We start from the raw sequence: 12,230 nt of genomic DNA, 5'->3' as shown, positions 1-12,230 counted from the left end.
CCAAAAGTAGGTTACCCTTGACAGTGCAGGCTCCTACAGATTTGGGTGAATAAAATATCTGGAGACCTTGGACCAAGACAATGTCATTGGATTTAAATGGAAACTAGAATTCTTGTTGTTGTTTATAAAAGTATACTAAAAGTAATAAATGAAAATGTTGAAATTAATTGGTCTGATCTGATCTGTTGTTTTATATTACATAGCTTGAAAAATACATTCATTTTTAAAGTATCCAATTGAAAATCTTAAGAAGAGCTATTGTAGGAGTGAGACTGCTAAACCATACCGGTACTCAATGTATGGGTATGTTCAGAAAATAATACAAAAACTCAATTGGATATATAAAATGTATATGGTGTATTCAGGTTAAATACAAATGCAATTAATCAACATATATCATATATATGTTTAGTAACTGTTACATCTACCATATAGCATTTTGAACAATCATTATATTGTCCTTTTTCTGTCATACAATGTAATTTAGTAAGTAAACAATGCATTGTCCTCAAGTATAAACGTGAAAAAACAAGAATACTTGACTCTTGACTGCATGTAAACTGCAAGCATGCAATAGATTCAATAGCGAACGCTTCTTAAAAACAGGTTGATTTTTTTTTTAAAATAGAAAGGTAACTAATTGTTTATGTCAATAAAAACAGACTACATAATGCGATAAATTAAAGCATGTATGAGCTAATGTAATAATGATATTAATATAACACTTTCCCCACTAAAATGCACATAAAACTTGGTTGCCTAACTTAAGACATAGTTCAATCTTAAAATACAATTCATTAACAATTTAATTATGTTCTAAGATACAATTCATTAACAATTTAATTATGTTCTAAGTTTATTACACAGAATACATGTAATATAAAAAAACATATTGCGTGACAAAGTGCACCATTGACATTTAGCTGTACTAAGTAAATTATATGGATAATACATGAATTAATTACATGAATGGGTAATACTTCTTATTTAATAACTAAATTTTGTGTCGTTACAATGATATCATTAAAACATTTTAAAGTATGCTATAACTTTCATAGGGTCATACATCGAAACAATTAATTTAGTTCAAAGAATTAATTTAAATTATAAGGCTCTATAAAAGTATGTGACATGTAATATACATAACAAGCAGAAGTTCACAAACAGATTATACTATATAGTAAATGAACGTTATCAAACAGTGGCTATACATCTATACATAAAACATTGGTTGAAGATCCAAAGAGAATAAATTCGTTAAAATGACTTCAATTTTTAATGGTTTTGTTTTATTATTACAATTCATTTGTTGTTCCGTTATGTAAGAGCTTTGGTAATCAAATAATGTTATATATTTTTAATTCTAAATCTTGAAAAAAGTGACATTAAAAAAATGATATCCAGCAACAACTGGTATTACAAAGAAGGCATTTTCTTTGAAATATGTCAATACTATAAAAGCGCCATGTTTCAATAGGTAATTTATGATCTAAATTTCTACATCTACACATTACAAGACCTACGTTTCAAGGTAATAGATCTCGGTCTGTGTTCATTATGAATCTTAAGTAATTTCATTTCCATAACTTTTTATAATGATATTAGATTTTAATTTTAATAATTTTTTTGCATTAATGTTTGAATTTTATTTAAAGTCTTATGAAATATTAGTATTATGGACATTATCAAGAAATTATATCATAAGACCAGTGAGAAACTCAAAGTAGGAAAAGCACTAAAGTTAGAAAATGACTTAAGATACTTCATGAACACAGACCCTGGATATTTTTTAAAAAAGTTTAGTTTTGTACATTCAGGGATGTGATTGACCCGGCAGCTGGAGGGCTGAAACCAATTCGGCCATTGGTTCTTGGGGCACTTTTGGGGTCAAATGCACACTGACGTAGAAGAAAAACTGGCTTTTTAGAAGCTCTTTTGAGGGTTCTTCTGACTTTAAATTTGAAGTAACCTGGGATATCAACTCTAACAACCAAAAGCACACTAGTACCTTTTTTAATCAGCTAAAAAAAAAAAAAAACCTTTTTTTTTTGGCGGGGGGGTGGGGCTCCCTGGGGCCATTACCCATTAGATCCGCGGAATTCCGCGAATCTGTGGACAAATCACATCCCTGACATTCTATAAATTATTATTTAGGATGTATTACTAAAAGATTCATTTTTTTTTGTATTAATCATGCATTCTTTTCTTAACCATTGATTTTAAGTGCTTAGTAATGAAATATAGTTACAAGCCCAGTTCATCTTAAAATTTATTCACATAAGAATACCCATTGAAATGTTTGTTAAATGTTATAATACGGTTATTGAAATTAGCTTAGAAAGAATCAATTGTTACAATATCAGAAATCGTGTAACATTTTTCATTGAAATCATCATAAATAGTAAAGATACAATCCTTATGGCCACATTTTAAACAAGCAATGTTGCTCACAAGTGTATTGAAAATGTCTTGGTTGCTATATGTAGAGCCTTCAAGTGGTGTATAGAGCACATCAAATGTAGTATTAAAATCATTATGGTAAGTTCAAACCCCGATCATTTTTCGCCACTCGTTCAAACCCGTCATCTTTGAAGTAATATTGTTATGGACATTCCCACAAAACAAACCAACACCTCTAGTTTCGATAATTCTTAACTCAGCATGACCATTACCAGTATTTGGAGCATCCCTTGACAACATATTCTTACTATAACTATCAATACATTTATCATCAGATTCAATAATACAGTGATTATATGATTATCTAATACATTAACATTTTTTTTCATGTATTTTCATTGTAATGACGTGTTTTTTTTTACTTTACTACAGGATGTATGACCATATGCACTGACACATTTATCTAGCAAAATGAATGACTCCAACCTAATTTTGTTTGGTGAGCCATGTTGTAGACAAGTTATCCATTCATTCACACTGTTTTTTCAGAGCTGTTGAACTAGTGAAGTACTTTTGGTATGCGATGACATTCATCCCTGGTACTCTTATTGAAAAAAAAAATCATAGATGCACTCAGGTGACAATCAAGTACTAAATCGACAAACTCAGCAACATCATGGAAGTTGGCAGCTACATTGGTGGAGATTTCTCCTGTCTATCAGACATTTTAACATGCTCAGGGTTCTGTCTTCCTCACACTCTCTTCTATGAAAAATCGATCCATGATCACCTGCGTAAAAACAAAGCTACTCATTGTACAGTTTATATGGACTTGGTGTATGTAAAATACCAATATCTGTTAAACAAATAATTTTATCAATGTGAACAAAAACATGTTTAACTTTGTCTTAGTGGGGGGTAAGGAAATGGTGGTCATTCCTGCTATTTTGATTCACAAATGTCTTCGAAATTCTATACCTATTTCATCAAAAATAATTTTCTTTAATTAGGTTGAGTGTTTTCAAAGCATTTTTAAATAGACAGTCTGTACCTGACTGAAATACATTTTCTCATGAAAAATCCTCAATACAGCGCTGAACGCTCTCTATCTTCTCTTTTGGTGTGTCCCTAACCTGTTGGGCCATTTGTGTCCCCCTTTTTTTCACATGCAAGTTGATCGCCACCAGCTAGTATGATTTTCATTATCTACTGCTCTTCCCTGAAATTCAAGAATCTTTACTCATTTTTTGCAAAGCTAACCAATATATCAGGATAATACTGCACACTCAAACAATTGGATGACAATGTCCTAATAGATAGATATTCCTTCACCATACATTAGCATATTCATTCAACGCAGTTATAAACCCATATTCGTGAACATAGGCCAGTCAAGGTAACACAAGGTGTTACACATTGATTCAATTGCTGATGATATCTTTCATTCTGTTACCAAATTGTATCTGTTTCTAGCTCCTCTTAGGCTCTTTTGTTCTGTCATTTGGAATGAAGTCATGGGAATGCTGTAGTATTTCAATCACATCATTGGTCTGCTTTTCAGTGTTATGATGACATATACCAAGGGGTATCTGAAAAACATGAAGGAAATGCACATTTACTATTTTACACACAAGAGCAATTTATGATAAAACAAAATTCATCCATCTTCAATGTAGTATTAATCAAATTTAAAGTCAATACAGGTACAGGCAACAATATGCAAATTATAATGAACATATATGTTATGAAACTCGGAGCAATGCTTTATTTTTATGGCCATTTTTTGTCGTAAGAATGGGATTTAAGCCCTGCTTTAAAGTGTAAGTCAAATTATACTCATAATGAAGTAGTTAAGTTGATGGTAACAAACCAAGTGATACTTCCTCACTTGTGCTCTATGAAGCATTGTGGCAGGCAGTTTAACATCTTGTGTAACGAAACTGCATGCATATTTATATAATTCTTGTGTGTAATATGATAGTTATAGAAAATTGACTGGCATACAAACAAATGGACAGATAGTGTGATTACAATATGCATTCCTTTGAGGGCAAAAAACTGAATGATAAATATCTGGAAAGTTCAAGACAGGCTTAAATGTAAACTGATGAAAACATAGAACTGCTTCATTGTAACATTTCAAGTATCTTTCAACTTTTGACTACTCAACCATTTCTTTGATAAATTGGTGCTCAAAATATTTCTTGAGTGTAGCACATCAAAAACATCAAATACTTTCATATTCTTAACCACTGTCAGATCAGTGACATGAACAATGTCATCTTGCAGTGTCCTCAGGGCTTGGGAGAAACACTGGATCATCACTTCCATGAAGATTAACACAGGGCATTATATCGTCTTAATGACAAAAATTAACTCTAGTAATGTAGCTTATATTTCAGACATTATTTTGTAATCGAGATTATACATTACAATTTTAAGTGAGTTTTGGGCCTTTTCTTCCTTCAATAAAATTATTGGTTGTGCAGTGTATGATCGTTGCCATTTCTTTAAGCAGCATTTCCATGCTAATCTGTGATTTGTGATAAAGCTGTCTGCTACCACTCTTTTTTCCAAGCTGATCTTAACTCAACCATTTGGTCTTCCTCTACATGTATGTTGGATAGATGTTGCTTTCATGTTTCTGGTCTTAATTAATCTATATAGAATGAAAATGATTCGCAAAACATTGTCAAACAAATATCCCTAAGCCAAAACCTTTGGGCGGAAGGGGGGGGAATATACAAACCTTGACTTGGTACTTGGAACTGCGCAGTGTTCGCTGTTTGTGGCCCTTTCTCTGTGCACCATGTTGGAATGGGACTGCTAAAATAATTATAAAAAATACAAACAGTATCATTCAGTATGCTTTAAACAACGAAGTCAAACAATAAGCTTTAAAGGGGCAACAGGACTATATAAACCTCCAGGTGGCGCTGGGGCAAGCTTTTGTATAATTTTATGCATATTTCACTTCAGGGACACTTTTTTCAAAATTAAGCAATACCTACAAAGAGTTTAGACCTGACACTTTGCAGGCATGTAGAATGAAGGTTACACCAATGAAAAATCCTTAATTTGTTTTTGAAAGATAAATAGAAACATGATTTTGAGAAAAAAAAATGTCAGATTGAAAATTTGAATTTGCCGGGGGAGTGGCTAATTGGTGTTCTGGCGGTTATAAACTCTCTGTTGTAAACATTACCACGTGCTGGTGTTTTCATTCCTAGCAGCTTGCTTGTAGCAGACGAACCGCCTCACTATCGAATACTGTAGTAACAAAAGTGAAGTTTTTCCACATGTTTTAAGCATATCCAGAAATTATTGATAGATATCATCAGCTTCATATGCTACATTTTCAATCTAATTGTTTTCTATGCTATTAGCACATTTTCCTTTTTAGTAATTCTGGTGAATCTTTCCCAGGTTTAAATATAGAACACTGTTTTCATATTTGTCTTTTTTTTTTAAATCATGAATTTCATTGCTTCAATGTTATTTACTCCTTCACTTCTCTATCAAAGCCTTTGTCATCATTACAAATGTATATATATCCCATGTAAAATGAATATCTCCTATTGATCTTCAGTCAAGTAAACTATATATCTCTCTTTGTGCTGATTATTTTATTCCATATTTTGAGTCTTCTTATTCTGCTTTAAGTAATTATTTTAACAGATGGCAGAGCCGATTTCCATGTATGTCTGTGTTTGAGTTCCCTCCTTTTTGACTCAAATGTGCATTTCTTTTCCTGTTATCAATACACAAACCAGATTCCAGCCAGTGACATTTAATTAATTATCAATTAAAGGTGTCAACACTATCTTAATTATGGTATGGCAGACTAAACTGTATCTGGGCTAACTCGTTTACAATATAAAAGTCAATTTGTACTAGGGTTGTGGATGCATTCAAGAAAGCATTATTATAGTATGTTGGCAATATAATAAGTTTTGGATTCCAAACTGAGAATAAGCTTTGCTATTTTGGGCTGGAATGAGAATGTAGATTCTATACATTTGAGAGGGATGTCCCATACAGAAAAAAGATCTAGTCGAACTTACAAAATGCCAGTTAGGAACAGGAAAATAATCATTTCAAAGAAAACATCTGGAAAACTTTGCTTGGTCATCTTTAGTTCATATAGTAGATAGTAGTGTGGGGAAATACATTGTCTGCTCTGATCAGCCCTGTTTGTTTACATTTCTCCAGGGTGTGCTAAAGATAGAACACTGAGTTTAACAGACAGGTACATAGCTGAGGGAATTTACAATATGCCACTCCCCATTTACTCGCTGCTGAGGCAGCGAATGTTGCCCCTTTATGGATATAAATTGATAAAATTTTATTTTTATGCAAAATTTCAATGTCTGCTGGCAATCATATGTACCGGCAATGATTAATAATTTGATAATGACAATTCTGCAGTTTTCAAGCAGATAATTACCTTTTAATGGCCCATTACAAATCAGCCACTGATAGCATCAGAATAAGTTAACGGTCAATCGAGTTTGGTGGATATTGCATAACAGGCCATGATACACTGAATTCTGCTCCTTGCCCATTTACACATCCTGAAAAGCAGAAAACTTACAATCAAAACATAATTAAACTGACAACTAAAATAGGCAGCAAAAAGAGAGAAAAACAAATTTTCTTCACAAAATTTTCAAAATACTGGGTACATGACCGCTCTAACTCATTTTTGCATTTTTGTGTTGAATTATGTTGTGCCATTAAATCTTTTATAAATTTAAAACATTTTTTTTTCTTTGTTCTTTAACAACTGTCACAATAGCTTATCATATGTTTATACTATATCAAAACATTTGGGTTATTTCCTTATAATATTATATGAACATTTACTAGTCATCAGGTATTTGGGTTACTTTAATGAAACCTTAACTTTATAGCTAAAATTACACTACAGAAACTATTACCAACATCATAACAGCAAATGGAACATACACTTTTAACTTTTCTGGATATCACGCTACTGAATGGGACAACTGTAAGTTAAAGTGCATTTCTTGTGTCGTCCATTCTTGCAACTGCCTCGCTAACTTGCTTTCTCTGTTTCTTCTTGGTTCTGAAAGTAATTATGAAGACTTAAAAATCATGTAAACTGTTAAATGCTACATATCAAACTTATAATTCAACTAAATTATTAATATCAGCAGTAGGTTAACAAGTATTGGAATTCTATATATACATGGCTTTATTTAGGCTAAGCTTATTTGGGGCAGATGACTCATACCCTTCAAGTTGTGATTTTTTTATTGTAGATGTTAGAAATTGAAAAAAAGAAGAATTGATCAATTAATAAAATATTTTCAATTGCTATAAATTTCTCTGACTTTGTCAAGTTTTAGTCAAATTGAACCAATTTTTCCTCTGAAAATGCAACTTTGGAAAAATATACTCTTTCTGTCATTGAAATTATAGCTTAATATATATAACATTTATTATATAGCATAATGGCTAAAACACAACAGAAAAAAGCCCTGATAAATGACAAACATTTTTTTCCACATACACCTACAAATAAATAATAAAATATATATAATAGTTGGAAATAATTTTGTTTACTGAGTAGCATGCTCCGCCGCATTGACTTCTTTTGATCCTTCCCCTATGTAAGTTGTAACCATAAGATACAGCAATATTGTAATTGTTATATTTAAAAACTTTAAAATGGGAATTTAATTCCAGGTGTAAATTATTGGTAAGCCAAGAAGAAGCTTGGCAATATTTCATTTTTTTCCCAGTTTAAACAGCAAAACACAGACATCTGTAAGAATATTTGCATTAATATAAGATTTCGGTCTTTCAAATTTACAATATCGGGGGATTTCATACATGTTTACTTGATCTAATTTCAAAAATATAAAAGGGCACTTCCAGATTTGAATATCTATAATCTACATAATACATAAATGAAAATAACAATAAATATAAGTGCAGCCCATAACTTCTCCTTTTCTGCAAAGAAGTAGTTTCACAGAGACAGCGCGCTCGACTATTCCACCGCTTTTCAGTTTAAGGATTGAATAGTTTTGGGGAAACATGCATGGATCACTGTATTAGGTCTCAGTTTAATAAATCAAGTAGTTGGTGAGATATTAACCTATATGTGCTTACATGCAAAACCTTGACCAGAATTTCTAAGTCAAATAATAAAAGGGCAAAATTTATATTATATGCAAGATAGAGTTATCTTACTTGATTAATTAAGAAGGTTGAATGGCTGAGAGCCCTTGTATAAAGTTTCTATGCAATACATGTTGTATTTGCGGAGTATGAACAAATAATGCACTTATGCCGCATATGTTTAACTTAACAAGTTCTATATTATGGCAACGTGATGTCTCATGCAGATAAAGATGACTGTCACTTTTGGCGTAAATTCTGACATTGTTCGCTTCATTCCTTCAACATCCTGACAGCTGAGTATTGAACTCAAAAGTTTCCGTCCATAAGACTATGTCAACTTCATTCATTAACATAAATGTGGTTACATGCAAAACCTTAAACCAGAGTTTCTAAGTCAAATGATGCAGGGCAATTATTTGCATTAAATGCAAACTAGAGTTATCTAACTTGGTTAATTAATTAGGCGCTTGGGCGAGAAGTACTGGTTGAGAAGCAGTTTCCGACAAATCCCTTTTTTGCATACTTTCTTTAAAGCTTTATAATGAAGGTACTGCAATTCAATTATATGGTTACTAGGCAATCAAAAGTTGAAGTTCTTACCGAGAAACATAAGTAACCTTTATAATTATTTGATGTTTAATGTTTATTTTTCATTTTGTTCACAAACTTGCATGTGGGGGATCGTCACACGCAGCGAAAATTGCACATGCGTGTGAACCTAATTTGCACATCTATGAATAGCTACAAGGTTTTCCTAAATTGACTTGTACAAAGGATGATCATTTTGTACATATTTGTGAACACTATTCTCGTGCTAGTTTCACACAGACATTCACTTAAATGTATTCAAACGCAAGTTCCAATCAGAAATGAATCAAAATATCATTGATATTCAGTGTCTGTGTAAATTTTAAGGTTTAAATTTTGGTAAATGCTGAAAAATTAAATAATATTTCTTGTAATATAGTCTTATACTTAGTATATTAAATAAAATGATAAAAGGCACCTAAAATCTGCCATGTATTCGATTCGTCGAAAACTGCTTCTCATCACCAGCTAATTAGAACAGTGTAAGTAACCTCTTTGCGCCCCCATTAGATACATTAAATGTGACGGCACGACGGTAAAAAATTACTCCTTTGACGAATATCCCATCAACCGATGGAGGTAAAACTCCCCCTTTGGCTTCAAAATTCTGTTTAAGTCACACTTGGGGATGTGACGGGGTCAAGCCATAATGCAGCCATTATAGGGCGCGGGCAGACCTATATAAACTCAACAACAACAACAACAACAACACATGTAAAAAAAATATATCGACAATAGCAGCTCGAGTTATCTAAAATGTTAACAATTTTATAAGGATTCAAACGCGTACGAATAATTCAATAAAAGCTTGTAAAAACTGTCGGAAACTGCTTCTCAACCAGTATAGCTCTCCTTATTCTTATTCCTCGAAAAGTCGAGCTAAAAAGTCAATGTCACAGACGGATATCGTACCAGTTGCAATCCAGATCATACAATTCTTTATTAAATAAAGTTTGATCACTACCATTCACAAGATCAGTCAAACATTTTCATTGATTGTGCCAAGAAAAGAAATTATATGAGCGGAAAAATGAGAAATAGCTGAACAATTAGGAAAATTATTGTACTGTATTTGTCCGAATTTGCCGCCGGAAGTTTTCAATTCTTTAACCCAAAGAAAAAAGGTAAAAATAGCCTAAGGAAATTGTTCAGTATTTAACCCAAAGAAATATAACCTCGAGCAATATTCACTGTCGCTGTCGGTGCTAAACCCCGGTAACCGGTATCAAAATCACGAGCGTTTGATCACAATGTGCAGAAAATACTTCAGCAACGCCAAACTAAACGCATGGCTGCTATTGAATGAAAATGCAGATGGCGACTGGTAAAAGCAACAATAGCAGAATGGCGATATCGGGATTTCCAGAAACGTTAATACCTTGCAGATACATATGTCTTATTCATTTAACAGATTTCATTAGGATGGAAATGGACAAAGGTCACATAGTATGTATGATTCTGTTAGACCTCCACAAGGCTTTCGATACAGTCGACCACTCCATCCTCCTTATGAAGCTTCGATCAGCAGGACTTGGTGGTGACATTTTAAGATGGTTTGAGATAGAAAGCAACTAGTTGAAATCTCCAGTACACATTCTACTACTGCTACTATCATATGTGGAGTTCCTCAGGGTTCCATACTAGGCCCTCTTTTATTTTTGATTTATGTTAACGATATTTCAGCCGTGGTTTAAAACAAGCTCTTGTTATACGCTAATGATTCTGGCATACCTGGTACTTGTTTCAGGAAAATGTAAGTTTTCTGTGGAAACATCATGAAAGATGACCAGCATCTTAATTGTCAGGGATGGTTGGTTGATATAAAGTTGTCACTTCATTTAGGCAAAACTGAGTTAATTTTATTTGGGTCTAAACATAAAATATGGTCAAACTCCACACTTAATATTACATGTAATGGTACCACTATTGAACCAACTTCTGCTGTTAAATACCTTGGCGCAACTATTGATCAGACCCTATCTTTTGATTATATGGCTCGGTCCATATTAAAAAAAAAGCTAATGCAAGGTTGAAATATCTATATCGAAAGAAATGTTACCTTACAAAATACACTAAGAAACTCCTTGTCATGGCCTTAATTTAATGCCATTTTGATTATGCCTGTTTTATGTGGTAACATGGTCTGACCAAGTTTCTTAAAACCAAGCTCCAAACCACACAAAATAAAGGTTTGTTTTGGATCTAGATGCAAGGTCTCACATTGGCCCAGAACACTTTAAATCGCTCAACTGGTTACCTGTCAACAAACGTGTACATAGACCTGATTATTCTGGGTCATGTCTTTAGAACAAAAAATGGCATATCCCCGGATTACATGGGAGACAATTTCATCTCCCAAGATACTGTTCACACACACAGGACACGGTTATTTTTCATTTATTTATTCAAAGATTTTCAGTTAAGGCATTTTATAATTACTACATACTGTTATATTCATACTATAATGTGATAATTATATATAACTTTCTCAACTTATAACTTATTATGTATTGTCTCAACTTATAACTTATTATGTATTGCTCAACGTCAAGGTACTAAGTGACAGGCCGGTCGAACTCGTATGGATGAAGGGAAAACGTAACACTAGCTTTGAATGAAAATAGGGCTTTTATTAATGCCATAAAAGTTTTTTACGAAATATGGTAAAATAAAACATAAGAGTCAATAGCATGTGTATAATAACATTTCCCGAAATACATATCTAGGTGGAATTATGTAAAGTGACTGTGATACATCTGCGGCAGTATTTATTTCAATGCATAAAGATTAACTTTTAATATAACTGTGCAACTTCGATTACAGCTATATTATTATTTCAATATGCAATGCTTCTCTATGCCATGTCGCCAAAACAAAAGACCACAATGGAAATAAAAGTTTTCTTTTTTTGTGGCATCCTTGGTTCGGTGTGCCGGTCCTGGCTATTAAAAAAATATCATGTATGTATAATGTTATTTACTATACATGTTGTTTATTTTACATGTCCATGTACGTATGTGCATTCCTTACTGAAATCTATCTATCTATCAATCTATAGCCGACTAAACCTAAAATCATTTACTAGAAAG

At 32.6% G+C, this 12,230-nt stretch overlaps 1 long non-coding RNA gene across 2 annotated transcripts; it reads right to left on the bottom strand.

Moving 5' to 3' along the window:
- Positions 1 to 430: 430 nt before the first annotated feature.
- On the bottom strand, positions 431 to 10,249 carry LOC128236292 (uncharacterized). Of its 2 annotated transcripts, XR_008261310.1 has the most exons (8): positions 10,209 to 10,249; positions 7,369 to 7,489; positions 6,848 to 6,974; positions 5,606 to 5,670; positions 5,150 to 5,226; positions 3,854 to 3,989; positions 3,452 to 3,619; positions 431 to 3,190 (listed from the first exon to the last, which is right to left on the bottom strand). It is a non-coding gene; the product is annotated as an uncharacterized LOC128236292 (long non-coding RNA). The 2 variants fall into 2 exon arrangements; XR_008261309.1 differs by lacking the exon at positions 5,606 to 5,670.
- Between the last annotated feature and the right edge of the window lie 1,981 nt (positions 10,250 to 12,230).

Source organism: Mya arenaria, chromosome 5 (genome assembly GCF_026914265.1).
Source record: "Mya arenaria isolate MELC-2E11 chromosome 5, ASM2691426v1".
NCBI lineage: Eukaryota > Metazoa > Mollusca > Bivalvia > Myida > Myidae > Mya > Mya arenaria.
This window is presented reverse-complemented; position numbering and strand designations above follow the sequence as displayed.